At 42.8% G+C, this 19,126-nt stretch overlaps 2 long non-coding RNA genes across 2 annotated transcripts; both read right to left on the minus strand.

Moving 5' to 3' along the window:
* Positions 1–4,766: 4,766 nt before the first annotated feature.
* Positions 4,767–6,511, minus strand: LOC127298912 (uncharacterized). Its single transcript, XR_007850204.1, has 2 exons — positions 6,133–6,511; positions 4,767–5,014 (listed from the first exon to the last, which is right to left on the minus strand). It is a non-coding gene; the product is annotated as an uncharacterized lncRNA (long non-coding RNA).
* A 10,145-nt stretch (positions 6,512–16,656) lies between these two features.
* LOC127304559 (uncharacterized) lies at positions 16,657–18,909 on the minus strand. The gene is made up of 6 exons (XR_007853437.2): positions 18,731–18,909; positions 18,513–18,638; positions 18,216–18,424; positions 17,764–17,841; positions 17,549–17,656; positions 16,657–17,224 (listed from the first exon to the last, which is right to left on the minus strand). It is a non-coding gene; the product is annotated as an uncharacterized lncRNA (long non-coding RNA).
* Positions 18,910–19,126: the final 217 nt, after the last annotated feature.

The following is a 19,126-nucleotide window of genomic DNA, read 5'->3' on the forward strand; positions in this document are numbered from 1 at the left end:
CATAGCCTCCATGATTTGTCCTTTTTCTTGACTAGCAAGATAGGAGAAGAGTAAGGGCTAGTACTTAGGCGAATTTCCTTGTTTTTCAGCATCTCTTGGATGATTTGTTCCACAGCAGTTTTTTGACTATGAGACATTCTATATGGCCTGATATTTGGTGGTTGCTTGCCTGGGAGTAAGGGAATGTGGTGGTCCTGTTCTCTAGGAGGTGGTAGTCCCTTTGGTGCTTCAAATATATCACTGAACTGCAATATTAGTTCCCTGACAGCATCAGATACAGGTGCATCAGAATTGTTGTCCTGCTGAATTTCCTCCATTTGTGTATAGCACAATAAATACCCAGTTGCGCCTTGTGCCAGCAGCTTACTGCATTGGTCAGATGAAATGAGCAATTTATCAGCAGGGAGCAGGTGATCCTTAAATGTTAACAATTTCCCAGGAACACCAATAGTGAGTTTCCTCTCAACAAAATCAAATGTGACTGGGTTGTGTTGCTTAAACCAATTGACTCCCAGTATTACATCAGCTCCTTGTAGCTCCAGGATTCGAAAGTTTGTTACAAATTTGGTGCCTTGGACATTAAAAGGGCAATTGTATGCTATAAAACCAGAGGCTAGAGTTCCACCACCTGCCACTTTAACTGTCCTTTCTTCAGTTGCTGTCAAAGGAATATTGTGTTGCTGTGCAAAGGTTAGGTCCATGAATGTACTTGTGCTGCCTGTATCAGCTAAGGCCATAGCCTGTGCTTTACTGAAATTGAGTAGGAGGGAGATTGTAGAGTCACTTGGACTGCCACTATAAGCTGCTGCAGAAATGCACATTGCTACTTCATCAGGAGGGTCTGCTTGTGGTGGTAGTTCCTGCTGTGGGACTGGAGCTTGCTTAGGAAATACCAGTACTTGTTGTATAGCTGGTGGAGGAGGATCAATCAGTAAAGGTTCTTGGTGTTCCTCTTGCTCATCATAGCCTTGCAACTCTATCATATTCAGAGTCCTTTGCATCTGAGGGCATCTATGTCCCAGGAAAAAAGATTCATTGCAGTACCAACACAATCTGGGGCCTCTATTGTTGTTTGGTGGCCTGTTGCGATTGTCTCCTTGTAGCTGGGGACGCTTGTTTGGTTGCTGTTGTGGATAAACTCGAGGAGCAGGTGCAACAGGTGCTGTTTTCTTCACATTCAGTAAGTATGCCTGTTCATATTTCCTTGCATACCAATAGGCTGAGAGTAGTGTCTCAGGCTTCTGGCACTGCACCAAATGCTTGATACTGTCTTTGAGTCCACTGGTGAATCGGTCCACGAAGAAATCCTGCGGCAAGTAACTGCGTTCCCTTTTCATTTGTGTCATCCACTGCTCATACTGATCGATATATGCATTTACTGTACTATTTTGCTTGAGCAACTGGAGTTGATCCATAGGACCATTAGCTGTTGCATCAGGAAAACGATCAATCAACACCTGACTGAGTTCCTGCCAGGATAGTGTTTGCAAGGGCAAGCCTGCACTACTGATCCATCTCTTGGCCTGTCCCCTGATATGAGCGAGCCCCCATTTAACTCGATTTGTCAGAGGGATTTCCACCAGGTTGAATACATCTTCACACTCTAGTAACCATGCTCGAGGTGAGTCTCCAGTGAATATTGGTAATTCCACATGTGGTATACGCAGATGCAATTCACTATTGTTATGCTGCAGAAAATTTTGTGACCCATTCATTCCCTGCTGAGAGGGGAAACGATGTTGTGGAAAGGTTTGGGCTTGGTGGTGAGGTTGGGTGTAGGTTGTCTGTTGGGATTGGCTATGGTTGATGGTTTGCAGGTTGTGGGTGGTGGTGGGGTTTAGTGGTGGTGTAGGGTTTTGTGTGGAGCTCGGGTGGTGGCTCTGTGGTAGGTAGTGGTGTGGGTGGGTTGTAGGATTTGTGCGTTGCACCATGGTTACACGCGACGACGATGCCGTAGTGGTGGACACCAGTGGCTCAGACTCGGTGACCACGGCCTTCTGTCGAGCATCGTTCGTGCTAGGTGGAAGTGGCAGCTACGCTGGTGTGAGCCGTCCAAGGTTGGGTGGGAAAGGAGGTGGATTTGGTGTTGGTGGAGTGTCATGTGGCGTAGGTACCTCGGGGATGGGTGAAAGGTGCGAGCTTGTGCGTGGTGGAGGCGTCACAAAGGTAGGAGCTTGGCCTGTGTCAGGTTGGGGAGTACCTTCTGGCTGTGCAAGCCAGTCGATGCTGGTCTGCATCCGTTCCATCATCGCCACCATGCTGCCCATCTGGTTCGTGAGCATGTTGATGGAGGCCGTGGACTCTGCTTGATAATTGCGGAGGCGCCGTCCCACAGATCGCGCGTCCCGCTCTTGGCGCTGCTGTGCTCGGAGCGCGGCGAGCTCGGCATCCGTTGTCGATGCCGATCCGATGACCGGTGCGTCCTCGTTGCTTCGATCCCTCGACGAGTTGCGAGACTGGGGTCCGAGAGCTGACCGCTCTGATACCACCTTGTCAGGATCTGAACCTATCGACCGGAGTTTTGGGAGGGAGAGAGAGAAGGCGAGCGCTCCGGCGGCGCAGCCATGAGGAAGACGATAGGCGCGGATACGAAATATTTAGGGTTTATTCATAGCGTGCCTCCCATCCTCCCACTCCTGCCCTTTATAACACAGAGCAGGACCACGCTTAGTGATAAGTACAGCCATTACAGAGCTTAAGCGCGTTTAGCGCGGGAATTAACATGATTCAAAGAGAAACAATCTCAACCGTTGGATAACTGAAGAAGTGTCTGTCTGTCACCTGGCATCAGGAGGCGATCCTGACATTGGCCTCACCGCCGATTGAAGATGGACTACGCCGCCCCCTTCGCTCGCGAATACGCCCAAGGTATTCACGGTGGCCCGCTTGCGGTGCCTGGCGGTCATCGCGTCGCGTCGCGGCGCCCGTGCCGGCTCGGCGGTGTCGCAGGAGAATGGAGGGGGCTGACCAAGTGGTGCTGGTAGGCGACGATGGAGGCGTTGCGCGTGATTTGGTGGTCTGAGTCGTCGCCCGCGCCCGTTGGCCTCTCCCACGTCGTTCCTTCGCAGTGGTCATCGTCGCCATCCAGACCGTGGTCGACTGTGAGCTATAGAGTAATTCGTTCCACTGCGGCGTGAGGGCGGGCGTGCAGTTTTCGTCGCGTAGGCGTTCAGCGGCGAGGTGGCCACGACACCCCCAGGTGGCCGGCGCTCCTGCGGGTGCCAGGAAGGTGTGCCTCAGCTCTCAGCGGCCGCCTGGGGGCTAGCACCGGGTCACTGAGCGAGCGCCAGCTGTCTGAACAAGACACTGATAGGCTCGTTGTAAGGTTTGTGCTACCACATTCTGAAATTTGTACTAAAATTGCAGTATAGAGTATTGTTATTGATACTTGTACTACGCCATTGTATCATTTTTTATGGACACAACAATTAGCTTCAGGCATACAAGTTTACAATGCCAAAGAATTGAGGAGAGAAAGTATGAGTAGTTATGCTAATACAACACATTTTGCCGTTTGGCTGACAAAACATGAAAAGGATGCGCCATACATCATTCTTGCACCTTAGAATATGTTTTAACAATTTACGAGTTTGTTGCATCCATTTCTTCTTCTTCTGCACTTTACATAGATTATATCATACGTTGAGTCTTCTTTCAAAAAAGGGAAGATACAAAATATAGTGAGGAGGAATTGTAGATAATGTGTATTTTACCTGACATGATAAGTCATGCTGCATTTGTAATCAAAACAAAATAAAAAGATCCAAAACAATCGGTAGTTGAGGTTCAAGCTTTGCCGACAAGTTATGACTAGTTTTTATATTGATGTGGAACATGATTTATGCCTGAGTCTATTAAGAATAAGAATACTAGTACGTTGACAAAATAGCTGTTTTCAGATTCGAGTACTGAAGGTCGAAAGATGCAGGTTCTGGATATTGCAAATTACTGGCAGCTGCATGATGATACAGAGATCTCGTAGACATACTGTGAAAACGCAGATCAAACAAATAAGAATTGGTACAGATTAAATTGAATATAGATGTATTCTGATATATAACCTTGACATATTTTCTTCGCAGAAGTGACTTCTTCTCGCTAGACGCACACTGCGATCCCATTGATGGGGAGTCCATCCACGCCGCGACGACGGACGGTGAGTATCCGCGGTGCGCTTGGTACGCCGGAAAAAGTGGAGTTCCATACCAAGCTGAGCATCGAGGGTCTTCCAGAGGAGACGCAGAAGCTGCAGGCCGTGAACCTTCTGCTGGCTAGTCTCGATGGCGTGCTTTACGAGATGTTACTGGCGACTGACCTCTGGGCTGTGCGACTGACCTCCTGGCTGCGTGACCCCTGCTCTCCCTGCTGTTTACTTCAGTTTATTGTGTCGGACTAGTTGTCTTTTATCGAGTTTGGTACTCCTATTTTTTTACTTCAATTTGTCAGTCTGTTTGATTGAGAAATGTTTGATTGAGAAATCTGGCAGCTAAGGTGGTTATCTTGTTTAATTCAGAATACTCTTTATCCTGCAATTGAAATAGTTTAATTCCACACTGAAACTCACCATCTACATGTAGTTTTTAGAGAGAAGAAATCAATGGCTCAAGTCTATGGTTTTTGCTGGAATGGCACATGCCAGTTTCTCATTTCTGAGTTGCGCGTCCAAAACAGATTATTGCTAGCATAATTAAGCCTCCCTTTTTTTATCTACACGCTTGATCTTCTTTCTGCTCAATTACAGTCATTGCAAAACACAAGCTCCCAGCTGATCAGAACAGTCGTTTATCTTCATTTGTCCATAGATTTAATACATCCATCATATAGGTGAAGTTTCAGAATTAGCCATTGTTGTACAGAGAGAAGAGTAACGAAAACAAAAATCAATACTGGACCAGAACACTGAAGCAATACAATGAAAATAAAAATTCAGTTCAACACAAATGGAAATGCGTTTCTGGTCTCAGGTCAGATGCTCCCGTTTTCTCAACCAATGGCGTTCAGCAAACTTCAACATCTGTCAAATAAAAGGAGTACTGGCTGTCAAATAACGGAATTTGTCATATACTGGTTGTAAGAACATATACCCAAAAGGAGTACCCCTTGTTATTTGAAACTATATGCTGATAAACAACCAAAAATTAGTGATCGTGACTAACTAATAAGCATGCTGCGGCATCCAGTAGTGCGAATGTGACATGGAAGCTCAAAGACTGGTAAAATATGACCAGAATAATGATCTAGGGGATTGACTGCAAATAAATTCATCAACCTATGGAGAAAAGAAAAGCGTAATAGACCAACAGATACGACTTCTTTACAGTAGTTGGCAGCATCATCCCCAATGACTGAGACATTTCAGTCTCATATATTCAGCAGTCATGAAAATTCATGGCATCAAGATAACATTTTAAGGCATGACCGCATCTACAAAAGCAACAATATCATATTCAGGTGCAAATCATGGCATCAAGATACCACAAGGCTAAACCTTTAATTTTTATAACTTCATGAAATGAGTATGAACACAATAATTCAGCAGCAGATAAATTTGATGAACAAATTTCCAGCCTTGGTCAAGGCGGCTAACAATACCATATGGGTAATCACTGGATTACCAAGGTTTCTACAATCAGTAACAGTGGTACTTCTTAGCCAGTTATGCACAATTATTTGTTTTAAAGGAGGAGAGATGTTTCACTAAAGAATATTGAATAGACAACAATGCTAGATGAAGTGTCTAGAGAAATTCTAGGCATACACACAGTGAATTTTAATTTTTCCTCGAATCACTGATATCTTATATCGAAATCTACACTAAAGATTTAACATAGTTGGACAAAGTTTGCAAATATAAGGTTAACTCTTATGATACTAGACTGAACATACTCGAATGAAATTTATCATATGGGACGTTAGTGTCCATAATTTCAGTTCAAGGCTTGTAGCAGATTTCACAATGGTTGACCAAAATAACAGTTATCCTTCTTGATATGTAACTATCATTTTATATATAGAAATAGCATAGCTTTCTCGCTCAGACATATGTTGTGACTGAACAACAGGTTGGTACTAATTTAGATCAATGACTTAACATCGCACGGGAACTGAAGTTCACCGTGAACTGAAACTTACTGGGGCTTTGAGATGCCTGTAGAAGCTCCTTGAGTTCAAAGATCCTCTCATTGTTGCGACGGCGTCGACCTACTGGCAGCGTGATGGAGGCGGCGCTCGATCGCGACGCACGACGGGGCCATCCTGATGAGGCGGCGCTCGATCGCGACGCACGACGGGGCAGAGCTGGTGGCGGCTGAGCTCGTCCGCAAAGCACGACGGGGTGGCGGCAGGAGTGGCACCAGATGGCGGCGACGCTCGCCCTCACGATGGGGGGAGCTGGTGGCGGCGGAGTTCGTCCGCGACGCACGACGGGACAGAGCTGGTGGCGGCGGAGCTCGCCGGCGATCTGGTGGCTGCAGGGGTGGCAACAGATGCAGAACGTGTGTCGATCGATGGCAGCGATTGTGCACGTACCGTGCTCTTGATGCAGAAGCTGGGCCGGGGCCGGGGCCGGGGGCCTTGCTGAATAATGCTGTTTTTAGTTTTTTACTATTATCTATGGCTAACTGGGTTGCCGGGCCTAATTTAAGTAGCTTAATCCTGACGGTTGACTCAAATCATACCTCTCCCTTTCTAGAGGTGGTAAAAGGTACTGTAAAAGAAGGAAGATGAACCTCTCGCCATGACGCGACACAACTGTTACCATCTGCTAAAAAATATATGTAAGGTCTTCACAAATCATGCAGTTTCTGCCTGAATCTATGTACTATAACGGCTGTTCAACAATAATCACTACACTCGTAAACTGTACGGCACTGCTGCACACATAAATCGTCCAGCGCATACTAATAAAAAATTGAACACATCAAGAATAATATATGTTAGCCATATCCTGTCAGGATGCATGGAACGAATAAGACGATTTTGCTTGAAGGATTAGAGGCCGACCAAAACCATCAGAGTTACCAGATAATTAGTAGCCAGCAGCAATATATCATCTTTTTTAGCATGGGCAATATATCATTTTAATGAAGAATGACACTACGGTGATCTCTGCAATCATTTTTTTTAGTGACGCTCCACAGTGGAATGTAGCTACCAATGTCTATTGCTTCTCAACTTTCCGTGAGATTATGCAATGCCCTCTGCGTCCTATATGTATTCTAGTGTTGTCACGCAAAGTACAATACCACAAAGCAAATGGTAGTGACATTACTGATATCTTGTCTAAGATTAAGCTAAACAAGCAGTGCAAAATTAAGCAAATTTCCAACTTGTGCATGACAAGTCAAGAAGTCAGCAATACAAAACCTTACAGATAATCACAAACCGATAATCGCGTCAAAGAATACATATACTACGATTCGACGTGAAGTTAAATAAATGGATTGGTGCACTAAGAAGGTACATAACTCTTTTAATAACCGGCAACACATCATTGACATTTCGACAAATAATACCGAGGGCACAAGGCATATCATTAAAAACATTCCATTGTCACTGAATCAACAAAGACGCTTAAAACTCCACAGTTGCAGCTAAGAAAATGAAGCGATAAATAGTTAAAAAGTATTACAAATCCATCCAGTGCAGGACCAAACATCACAAATAAAAACTAACTGTAGAAGGCTTCTACAGTTTGGAGCGGGAGACCATAAACATCTCTTCCAAAATATCACAAACTAGGGGACCAAAGAAAGTGTAAAAGATTGGATTCAAATTGCTAATGTCAACATGAACATCTACAAAATCATATTTTCAGAAGTCTGAGCTTTTGTCGCAAGGAGAAATTTTGGAAGAAGCTTGAGCTTGTACATCGGCAAGTTGTAGTTGTGCACGTTGATCACTGAGCATCCGAATAGAACATGCTCGGATACACCCAAAGGGGTCGCATCTTGTTCTTGTAGCACCAGGTCCTGATATAGTACCTAAGTGCAGGATCATCGGATGGATTTGGCTCGTTTCCTAGCCCATGTACGGTCCAAGGTGGAGAGGAAAGTGCAGGGTCATCAGCATAGTACACACACTTGCTTCTCCCTCCCCATCGTTCTGGGCTCATGCAAGAAAATGGGGGGCTCCTCAAATCTCTCCCTGCGAAGACTGTCCAGTTGTCCAGCTTTTCCATCCCCACCCATTTTGCAGGCTTGGTTGACATGTCGAGACGGTGGAGGGTGGAAACCGTTGTCAGATAGTCTGAAGACTCAGAGATAACTTGGACAATCATGAGAAGCATGTTGCCACAGACCACTAGCCACGATATTTTAGACGATTCATCGGTGTCCTCGGTCAAATCAGGGGGGCAGTTAACCGCTATCTCTTGCAGCGCAAGCTGGGGAGCCAGATCCAAAGTGTAGATCTGCTGAAGATGATCCATGGCTATGAACTGGGCATTGAATTCCACAATCTGTTCTATTCGTACACCAGGAAAGCGGACTTGAGACCAAGAGTCACTTCCAATCGGCCAATCGAATAGGGAGTTATAAGCCCTAACAAGGAGATGCGAGTTGGGTGATGCAAGGGGAGCTGTTAGAATGGCACTCAAGTCGTACTCCGCAAGCGCAAGTTGGATTGGTAGCCCCTGGCAACCCAGCTTCTCGTACTCATCACTGTACGGGAGACGTGGAGGTGACACCTTGGCACCAGTGAAAGGATCAACAACAATACAATGTCCACGGTTGCAGAAGATGAGTTGACCATAGGAAGGGCCAGTACAACGCATCATCTGCAGAGTTTCTTCATCAATCTGGCAGTGAAGAGTGGTATCTTGGTTGGCTGGATCAATAACCTTACATGTGCGTAAGTTGCGATGACCATTGTTAGGCAGAGGATGAGGAACATGGACACGGATATCGGGTTGGATGAGAAGAGGTGGGAATGAGGTGCGGAGGGTAGATTTGGATGGGTACAAAGAGAACACAGCACGCCAAGTGCGGCAGGTTGCAGCGAAGGCGAGAAGGTCACGTAAGGAACCTAAACGAGATAAAATAGAGTGCAGAACATCGTCTGGAAGGTTTTCCAAACCTTGTAGTCCAAACAGAACATGGGATGTGGAGACCGAGAGTTTGCTGTGACTTTGCATGATGGCTAACTCTCTGCAAACATAATAAATTCAAAGCAACCAAATCAGAAATATCCTTATGAAATGAGGGGGGAAAAGGCTACTAGCATGCTTTAAACATGTGTAAGCATATCTTGATCTTCAACTCTTTTGGTGAATGTCAGTATATTAAGAAACTTGTTTTAAATGCTACTACATACAAGCAATTTGATCTAATTGCGCGTCGGTGGTCCGTAATCTTCAAGATAAGATGATAGCATCCAGCAACAACAAAAAACTTCTTTTTCGAAAATGCCTTCCTCCAGTTAAAGTTGAGACTTGTTTATGAATCCTACCTTCACATCCTGAACAAGATATTAAAAAGACGCTACAAGTGTAGTTCTTCTAGTTCTAGAGACATACTCCCTCCGTTCTTAAATAAGTGTCACGAATTTGTCTAGATTTATATGTATCTAAAAATGTTTTAACATATAATACATGCGAACCTAGGCAAATCTACGACACTTATTTTAAGATGAAGGGAGTAATATCCAACCAATATGGTAGTATACGTTGAAACATTTATTTTTATTTTGATGTTTCTCTTCATTCAAAAATAAATTCATGGAGTACACGGGAACTGAAGTTTATGCTGGAAATACCAGCCAACTCAAATGAAAGCCAAATTTTCTAGCTGAGGCTAATACTCCACCTTTGCAAAACCTACTGAATCAATCAACTAAATCCATTATAGGGTTCTTAATTGAAGGTATTTGATTTGCTTAGATTGAAGTATTATTGTGTTCAAGACTAGTAAAGTTTCTTCGTAGAACCCATGTTTGTCTTCAGAACATGAAAATAAAAAAGTGATAGGGGGTACTGCCACTAAAACGAGAAGAGTGCAGTTCTAGCTGTAATTGACAACAATGCACAACCAATATGGAAATACTACCCAATATCGGGAAAATGAAATGTTTATTTGTAGTTGATGCTTGCTTCCATTTGTAGATCATTTTGCCATCAATATTATCCACATAAGTTATCCTAGCTACTCTGTTTTGGGAGATTGCTTGTGGCTCGCAAAACCTACTGGACCAATCCATTCTAGATTTCTTCCCCATAACTTTGGAGGAAATGGAAAATTTTATAATACGTATGAAGACATTAGCAGTTAGGATATGAATGCACTTCTATTTTGGCAAAGAGTCTATTGAAGACAGGGCGCAAAATCAATTATTTCTGTTTTTCTTAGAATCACATACCATACGTTGAAAACGGGTTAACTCAAAGACTAATATGCATGATCCTCACCATATAGGTTTACCTTTTCTCTAGCTAGACAACTAGAGGTGGGAACACGCACAACAAAAATGCACGATGAACAATTTGATAAAAACTTGGAAGTAAAAGATAATGGATGTAACAAGGGTGACAAAGGAGCACATCCTTACCACAATTGATGCCCCAGATTGGTCAGGGGTATATGGCGACACGAACTATCTGTAGGAGTGGGTAGCCATGGAGGCGGGCGGCGGCGGAGGATTGGGTGGATGATTAGGGTTGGCAGATGGGTGGGACGTATTTTATATGGCGTTCCGACATGGAACTAACGGTCAGATGGTGTTACTTTTAGATCTAACGGTTCCAGAGTAGTATCCTATTTTTCATGAAGAGAAACATAGGCATGCCTCTCCTTTTAAGCTCATAAAACCAGTTTGGCCTTTCTTCTCAGTATTGGATGTAAAGATATGACAGTGTATACTGTTGCACCCATCTTCATATTAGTCCCCTGGAGAAATGCCTCAAATTTACATACTATTCGATGGTATTGCAACAGAACGAATTCTAAGTCTTGCATAACTTTATTTTCGTTCCTAGTACATGTTCACATGCGATTAATTCATGTCTTGTTTAGTTTGTTAAATAAATCACATTTAAAGTTATTTACTTGTTAATATAAATTCATCCATATAAGAAAATGAAAGTACATTAAACGTTACCAATTGCACGTGAAATTGCTGGAACGGTGTTTGCAGGTAAATTACATACAAACAGAATCAGAAAGAAAAATAGGTGGTAAAGAGATTCAAAAGGTGGTCGTTTCTAAAAGAGAATTATGACGATAGATAATATCATGAGTGTGGGGAGGTTTTTTCTTACAAATAAAAGGATGAAACTTTATAATACAATATTTTGATAAATTGATGAGAGTTTAGAGAGCACGCGACATGATCAGATGAAGTGTTGAAGGTAGACATTCAAAAAGAGGTATAGATCCATAGGGGGATGAATAGAGCACGAAGTCTCCATGCTCAGATTAAAATCTTTATGTACTGCCACCATCCTACCCAACTTCCAAATGTTGCTAACGCAAGAAAAAATAGTTTGTTATCACAAGCTTATGTGAGCTTGCATGTATCAGTTTGTAGAAATTAGCCTGTAATTACACAGAAAAAATGTAATATGTAGTCACACAGAAACAAAAATTCCAAAAACACAGTTTTAATTTTCAACAAGTCTGCAGTTCCAGTAAGCAGCGGAGGCAGCAAACATAAAGCTGGTCCAAAGATGAGCCACATTGTGGTTAGTGCTGAGCAAAGACAAAAAGGCATAAAATGGAGTTCAAACTTCGGTGTCATCATGCTCAAATTAAAAATCTATTAAACCCAAGGTATGAAATTTGCTAATCGACAACTACCAAAGATGATTCTTACAAATCTGTAGATAAGTCCGTGCTCCAAATAATTAAGATATAGGATCCACACATCAAGATTATCACGATCACCGACGCAAAGAAAGCATGCTGGGGAAAACCCACTAAGGTTGCAACTTTGCTGTCATGGCCGATGAAAATAAAGACGTCCGGATTGAATTTGGAACAATCTCCCTGCATCCGCTTGCCAAGCTGAGGATTTTTTGCAGTATTTTTTGGAGAAAGAGGTCTCGCCCTCTTTTTAAAAAAATGAGAGAAAAAAAGGAAATCTGTGGTGTTTGTTATCCAATACTTGTTTTTGAAATACTCCGGTTTTGACAATACTGACGTACCAAACGGACTGTTGTTGCAGTACGACTATGTCCAAAAAATGTAAGGCGATCAAGAGAAGCATATTGCCACATACCACCAGCCATGTGTTGGGAAGATGACATTTACTGATCATGCTTGATTTCATAACTGGCAGTTCCTGTATGCGAATCCAAGGTGTCAAATGCACTTTATAGATCCTGCCATGAGAATCCATGCCAAAGACCTGCCCTTTGAAGACCACAATTTGCTTGATTGGTCCATCCTCATGAGAACGTCCCACCAAAGAGTGACTACAAAGTACAAACACGCCAAATCAACAATGAGATGTGAGGGCACCGGTAGCTCTCACTAGTAGAAAACAGGTCTTTTATTCGGAACTGCCCGGAGCACTAGTTCCGGTTGTGTTTGAATCCAGGACTAATATGCCCATTAGTCCCAGTTCAAACGGCTAGGACGTCGACAAATTTTAGTCCCGATTCATAACGGAACCTTTAGTTCCGGTTGGAGACACCAACCGGGACTAAAGGGGTTGCGGCAAGTCCTGCTGGTGCCAAAACATTTAGTTCCGGTTGGTACCCCAAACCGGGACTAAAGGTCTACCCTTCAGCCCCGGTTTGTAATACAGGATTTCTGGTTGCATACGAATTCGAAAAAAACCGTTTAATATATGAAAATTTATACGCGAAATTTCCCATTCGAATTCACTGTCCCGTACTAGGTGGTTTTTCCTGGCACTGTGGATGATAAGTTTCTGTAATCGAGCTTGGGTATTTCCCGGGTAAATATTTTGATGTGTGATGCTACATCTACTGGATTTTTCTTACGGGAACCACTTACGCGCTGAGGTGGAGGCCTGAAACAAACCCTCCATCCTAAAATTAAGGAGGGCAAATAAATTTGAACCACCCAGGTTACACACCAATGCTTGTTGACCTCAATAAAAGAACCAATGCTTCTGACCGTGTGACGGAGTTGATCAGGTCTGACGTGATGGAAGCCGGTGCTTCTGATAATTCCCTTTTCCAAGGTCGTTATGGTTAAGAGCTGATTAATCTCACAATGAGGAAATCTATGCAAGAACTCCATCAATCAAGTTGATAACAATAAAAAAATTGGAAAATGAAGACCCACTGACAATTAAAGTGTTTGCATGGTATCTGCGTTGAGGTGTAATTCTTACGAAATATAACCTTGCTAAACGAGGGAAACAAAATGTATGTCTTTTGTTATCAGGATGTATAAAACACCTAATTTTTCTGCGCACATTTGCTAGATCTATATGGTCCCTCATGCATATAAGTTCTACCTTATACCCACCTCGCAGCGCTGCAAATATATTCGACAATTGGCTTTATGGTGTGGATCCTAGGTTTAAGTTATTTATTAGGGTGAAAGCGATTGCTGTTATTTGGTCTCTTTCGCTATGTAGAAATGATAAGGTTTTTAATAATAAAAATGATTCTCTTATACATGTTATTTACTGGTGCACAACTACTCTCCGTTTGTGGCCGCCTCTATAGCGTGTGGAGCATTGAGACCTCTTTATGGAGGTGTGTAGACGATTGGAGGATACGATGAGGAATATTTTTCCCCAACATATATAGCAGCGTGATCTACGGATTGGCTCCTTCCGCACCTTAGTCCTTTTATGTTTATTTTTTCAACACTAGTCCAGTGCCTCTTTTATTTTTGGTTGTTACTTATGGATTGAAACGGCTGTGTGCATCTAGCTATGCATAGATCGGATGTAATGTTTTAACTAAAGTAATAAAGCGTCAATTCTCGAAAAAAGAACTCCATAAATTTTACGCTGTGAATTTCTGGTAGATGCAATACTTCTATAATCAAAAGCATATGCAATCATAAATATAGAATTTTTATTTATTTCCATTGTACAGACCTACAGGTCCAAGCAGTAGCAAAGATACCTTGCACTCGCAAATTCAATTACAGTGGTTATCACTTTGAACAACCTTCCAACAACAAAATTCAATCCCACACCATATATCTTCCTGCTCGATCTCATGGACAACTCCTATCCTCTTCATCTCCCCTCTCGATGTGCTTCTTAACAAATGGTTGGCTACCTTGACTGAGATGATCTTCATCTAGCATCTCTTTTATATCATGCTCAGTCACATTATACCATGTAAGAATGAGAGACCTCAGAAACCAACTCTTCAAGTATATAAAAAAAATTAGATCCTGCCCTGCAACAGACTTCTCTACTTGATCAACTGTACCTGTTGGGTAACACTAAAACTGAACAGACCCCTCACAGCGATTTGGGATATTGAGCCATCGGATCTACTAATTCAACGCTTTGGATCAACTAAGTAATCCCAAGTAGTCTAACCTTGTTCACCAAATCGCTTGGTCGTCGCCCATCACATCATATGGACCTTTTCATTCGTTAACGCGTGATTCATGGCCTGCCAACCGCTACTGGACTTATACTCCCAACAGAAGTCTCCTGGTGTGGTGAACTGGACCGAGACACTATCCTCGTGGCCAAGACCTTTCTTCGGCCCTTTTATGAGTGTGCGAGACCAACCGAATGAACTCGTTCGTTTCTTCCACGTCCGGTGATGAGGACATCACTACCGAATCACTACCTCCGTCATTACAAGATGAAGACGATGCTGCTGTAAAGCTCAAGTCCAATGAAGTTAGGATTGGACCCATTACAAGGGCTCGTGCGAAGCTACTCAAACAACAGGTGAACTTGTTCCTAAATAATACTTTGATCAATGAGAACTTTATACTGCCTAAGTCCTTTTACCTATGTATGATCAGGTACGAAGAGCGAGCAAGCATCGCACGAGGAGAAGAGGAGCAGCTGGACGTGAAGCTGGACATGGAGCTGGACATGAAGCTGGACATGAAGACATCCCATGGACGCGCGAGGGAGGAGAGGGAGGCATGCGCGAGGGAGGAAGACAACGTCCAGGCCGGCGCCACGCCCGGTCCGACCGGCCGCCACGCCGGCCGGCCCGGTCCCACGTCCGGTCCAACCGGCCCCCACGCCGGGTGAGCCCGGCGCCCGTCGGATCCTGCGCTGGTGCCAACGGGGCGGGTGTACTGTGTGACACCGCCTTGGCCCGGTCATGGTCCGGTCCCAGGCCCAGTCCAAACCGGACCGGCCGGTCCCTGGCCCGGTCAATCGGCCCCCAGGCCGGCCGTGTCCGAGTCAGTCTCGACCAGATCCCGATCTGGGTTGATTTTAATGTATTTTCTCGACTTCTGGTCGTCCTGAACCCCTATATAAGTGCCCAGGACGCCCCCAAATTAAGTTTAGACCATGTTAAGATAAACCCTAGTTCTTAGTTGATTGATTTGCAACTCTACTGAATCTCTACACCAATCCGCATCGATCTGGTGTTTTGCTACTGAAAGTCTTGTGTGATCTGCTGTTCCATTGGGAATTATACGGTTGCAACTTACCGCTTCGTGGTCGGCGGCTACGTGTGCAAGTGTGTGGAGTTGCGAATATCTTGCAGGGTTGAGAGCTGTTGCATTGGCGACAGGGATCGATCGAGAGACTCATCAGCGTCATACAAGTTATCATCCACTTCATCATCGTGTATCTCCGCTGTGTTCATCACCACCCCCGTCGCTTACTGAGAAGATTGGGCCACCCCTTATCATCTTGGTATCAGATTTCAGCGTTTCCTCGGTAAGCCATCCACAATCCACCCCATAGTTGAGTTGTGAGTGTTTCCTATCCAGAAAAAGCCAAAAATATTATGGTTAGGGTTTGCCATAGCCTTAGATTGCATCAATTTCGAGTTTTAGTTGCTTTTCGTAGTTGTTTTTGCGTATCTTTTCTTCCTTCTAGTAGATTGTCTAGGGTTTGTGTTTCCATATCATCTAGTTTTCAGTTTTTGTTGCTTCGAGTACACATATCATACAGTTTGCTTGTTCCCAACCATAGCCACAGCCTTTCGATATAAGTGACTAGGAACTTCCCCAGAAGAGACTAGTTTTACCGCTCGACAGGCTGCTCATTAGGGTTTTGGTGCTTTGCATTCACTACAAGAGATGTGATATACTGTGACGAGCTCAAAATGTCATGCAATATCAGTAAACGTCACGAAAGACCCCTCTATGACGTAGTTTGAGCGTCAAGAGCATCGTCACGGAATCCCCGTCACAGATTACTCTCTCGTGACGTGGCACGCTAGAAAACGTCACTAAGTATGGATGACGTCATGTGTGATGTCAGCACATAGGAGACCATCCTATGGCTAGGAAACGTCACGGATTAGTGTCACATATGTGAATGACGTCATATGTGATGTCATTTTATTAATTTAGAAATATTACTGTTTTTTGAATTTTTTATTTTCATTTAAAAATATTTATTTCAAGAAATAATATTTATTTTTCCAATTTTTTGTAGGTATTATTTTCTAGAATCATGTTTTGTATGCAATATCAATATTTTTTAATTATTGCCTGCAATAATTTCTAAATTTAATATAAATCAAAATTAATTTTGAATGCCTATGAAAACATATACTCAAATGCCATTGAAATCGTAGTATACATATTTAGCTCACAAGTAAGTATAATCTCACAGCCAAATATTGTCTTACATAACTAAATAAGTTAAGCACTATAAAATTGACATAACTAAGGACGAGCAAACTAAGTTGATGGTAGAATAACACCACCATCTAATAGTGGCTTCCGTGTCATGTATGGTGTCTAGTTCTGGGTAGCATTCTAGCATGCTTCCGTAAGAGGAAGCTAATAAGGCTGTCTTGCTCCTCTTGCTTTTTTTTCATATGTTTTATTTTTTTCTTCTTGGCTCTTCTTCATAGGCGTAAATTCTTATTGTTGCTTCATTTGCATCTCTTCAAGTGCAGCCTCTTGTGGTACATCACATTTGCATCTATTGTCTCTCTCTTTGTTGTTCAACGCTTTCTTCTAACTCTCGGACGCGTTCTTTAGAAACTGATGTCCTAGACCTCCCACATCTTGATTGGTACCCCATGGTTGAAAGGAAGGTGCTTGAGGAGCTGTGCTCTTTGAGAACTTCCACCACAATATGCTGGTTGGTCATCTTCTCTTTCTGTTTCGCTCCTTTTCGTTTCCGTATCAGTCTGGAAAAGAAAAAGCATAGTTGCTTAGGTTAGATAAAAGTGATACGTTCGATTAAACTTGCAAAAGCATAGTAAGAGCCATAAGCATGTGAGAAAAATATAATTTTCTTTCATGAAGCAAACAGCCAACAGCAACAAGTAATCAAGTAACCAGTAGCATATAAACAGCCAAGAGTACAACAACCAACGGCACAACAAGCAGCTAACGAGATAGCAAACAGCCAGCAGCACATAAACAATCAGCAGCACAACAAATAGCCAATGAATAGCAAGCAGCCAACAACAGTTGTTATTCATGTAACAGAAAATAGAGAGAAATCTCACATAAGCTTCAAGGGTAGCGGGGCTCGTGCATCCTGTCTTCCTATTGGTATGAGTTTCTCAGAAAAACTCAATGGGACTAGGGTCCTCATTGTTGTACTTGTCTTTTTTCTATAAAATGTAGGAATTCATATAATTAGTATTCAAACTATGAAAGTTGCCAAAATGTGCAGTAGCCAAGTGTAGAAAATAGCGGAGAAAATGGGCAGTATACTTACAAGTTTGTGGAAATGAAAAGGATAAGACCTAGAGCCTGTAGTTTGGTGATGCTTCACAGCTTCTCGGCTCTTCTCGTTCTTTAAGTAGCAATGAACATATGTTAAAACAGTAAACATGTTATCACTACAAGGATAAAGAATGTAGATATAAATGATGTACTGCGAGGTACAGTAGAGGGATACATGTTATCAGATATGCTTAATAGCTGCTAGGATTGAAAAATAGTAATCTGCAGTAAAACTTTATCAATGAAAAAATCTGTTGATTAATAAGGCAACTAGGCTTTCCAAGATTTACACTTTGATATATAATTTTCAACAGTATGGGAAAGTCTATTCCCAGCCTTAAAAAAATTCAGCAGCATATTGATCAGAGTTGTATTTCTATTCCTGAGATTTGTTCACTAATCAAACATTACTAGAGTGCCCACACGGTTTCAGTTGGTACAAACCTTGTCTCTTTCATCTGGCAATTTGTCAACAAGAGCTTCCCAATTTCGTTGACCAATTTTGGGTGGCTTACGGGATAATGCTTCTACACGGGTACAACCCGTAAAATAATCCTCTTCAATATGTATCGTTGTTGTCGAACACCCTTCTGGAGTATCTTTGTGCATACACCTCTGGACACCTCCTCTTGTGGATCCATTTCAAAGTCTTTCTAAAAGCAATGAAAGATAAATAGATCACTAAACAGATAGCAAAGCATGTGAAAATGGGAATAAAAAGAACGAAGGAAAATGTCTCACCGCAACATGACCAATAGCTTTAGGAATATGATGGTCTAGGCCTTCTTTGCTATAATCGTTCCAATGTGTAGCAACATGCATGATGTTGCTGCGGACATGTACACCACAGGGTCAAGAGGCCTCACTCTGCAAAACAAAATCCCACGTGACAAGAGCAGATGATCCACTTGCTTCTAGTTAGCTAAAGATGATTATAATATCTGAGATCAAATGCATACTTTTTGTATGTTCGCAAGAGGCCCTGACTCCTCAGCATTGGGCCTCTGAATCCTTGCCAACCTGTTTCTCTCATACTCCGGAGTTGCGGGCATGATTGTACTACTACCTTGGCGAAGAAGGATATCAGAAAACATTAGAAGAATAATATGTTAACATGTAATGGTAAGATTTGGAAAAGCAATGATCATAATGCATTTGTCAGGCCTGCCGTTTAAAGAAGTTATGCCTGATTTCTGGGGTTTATTTGCTATACGTCATGTATGATCTGCCATCTGTCAGTTCCCGCTTGTCAGGTGACTATCATGTTATGGTACATCCCTAGAAAAAACCTGCTACGGTACATGTATGCAAGACAAAATTAATATCAGTCGAGATATGGGAAACGTGTAGGCATG

The sequence above is a fragment of the Lolium perenne genome, chromosome 5, assembly GCF_019359855.2.
Source record: "Lolium perenne isolate Kyuss_39 chromosome 5, Kyuss_2.0, whole genome shotgun sequence".
In the NCBI taxonomy this organism is placed as follows: Eukaryota; Viridiplantae; Streptophyta; class Magnoliopsida; order Poales; family Poaceae; genus Lolium; species Lolium perenne.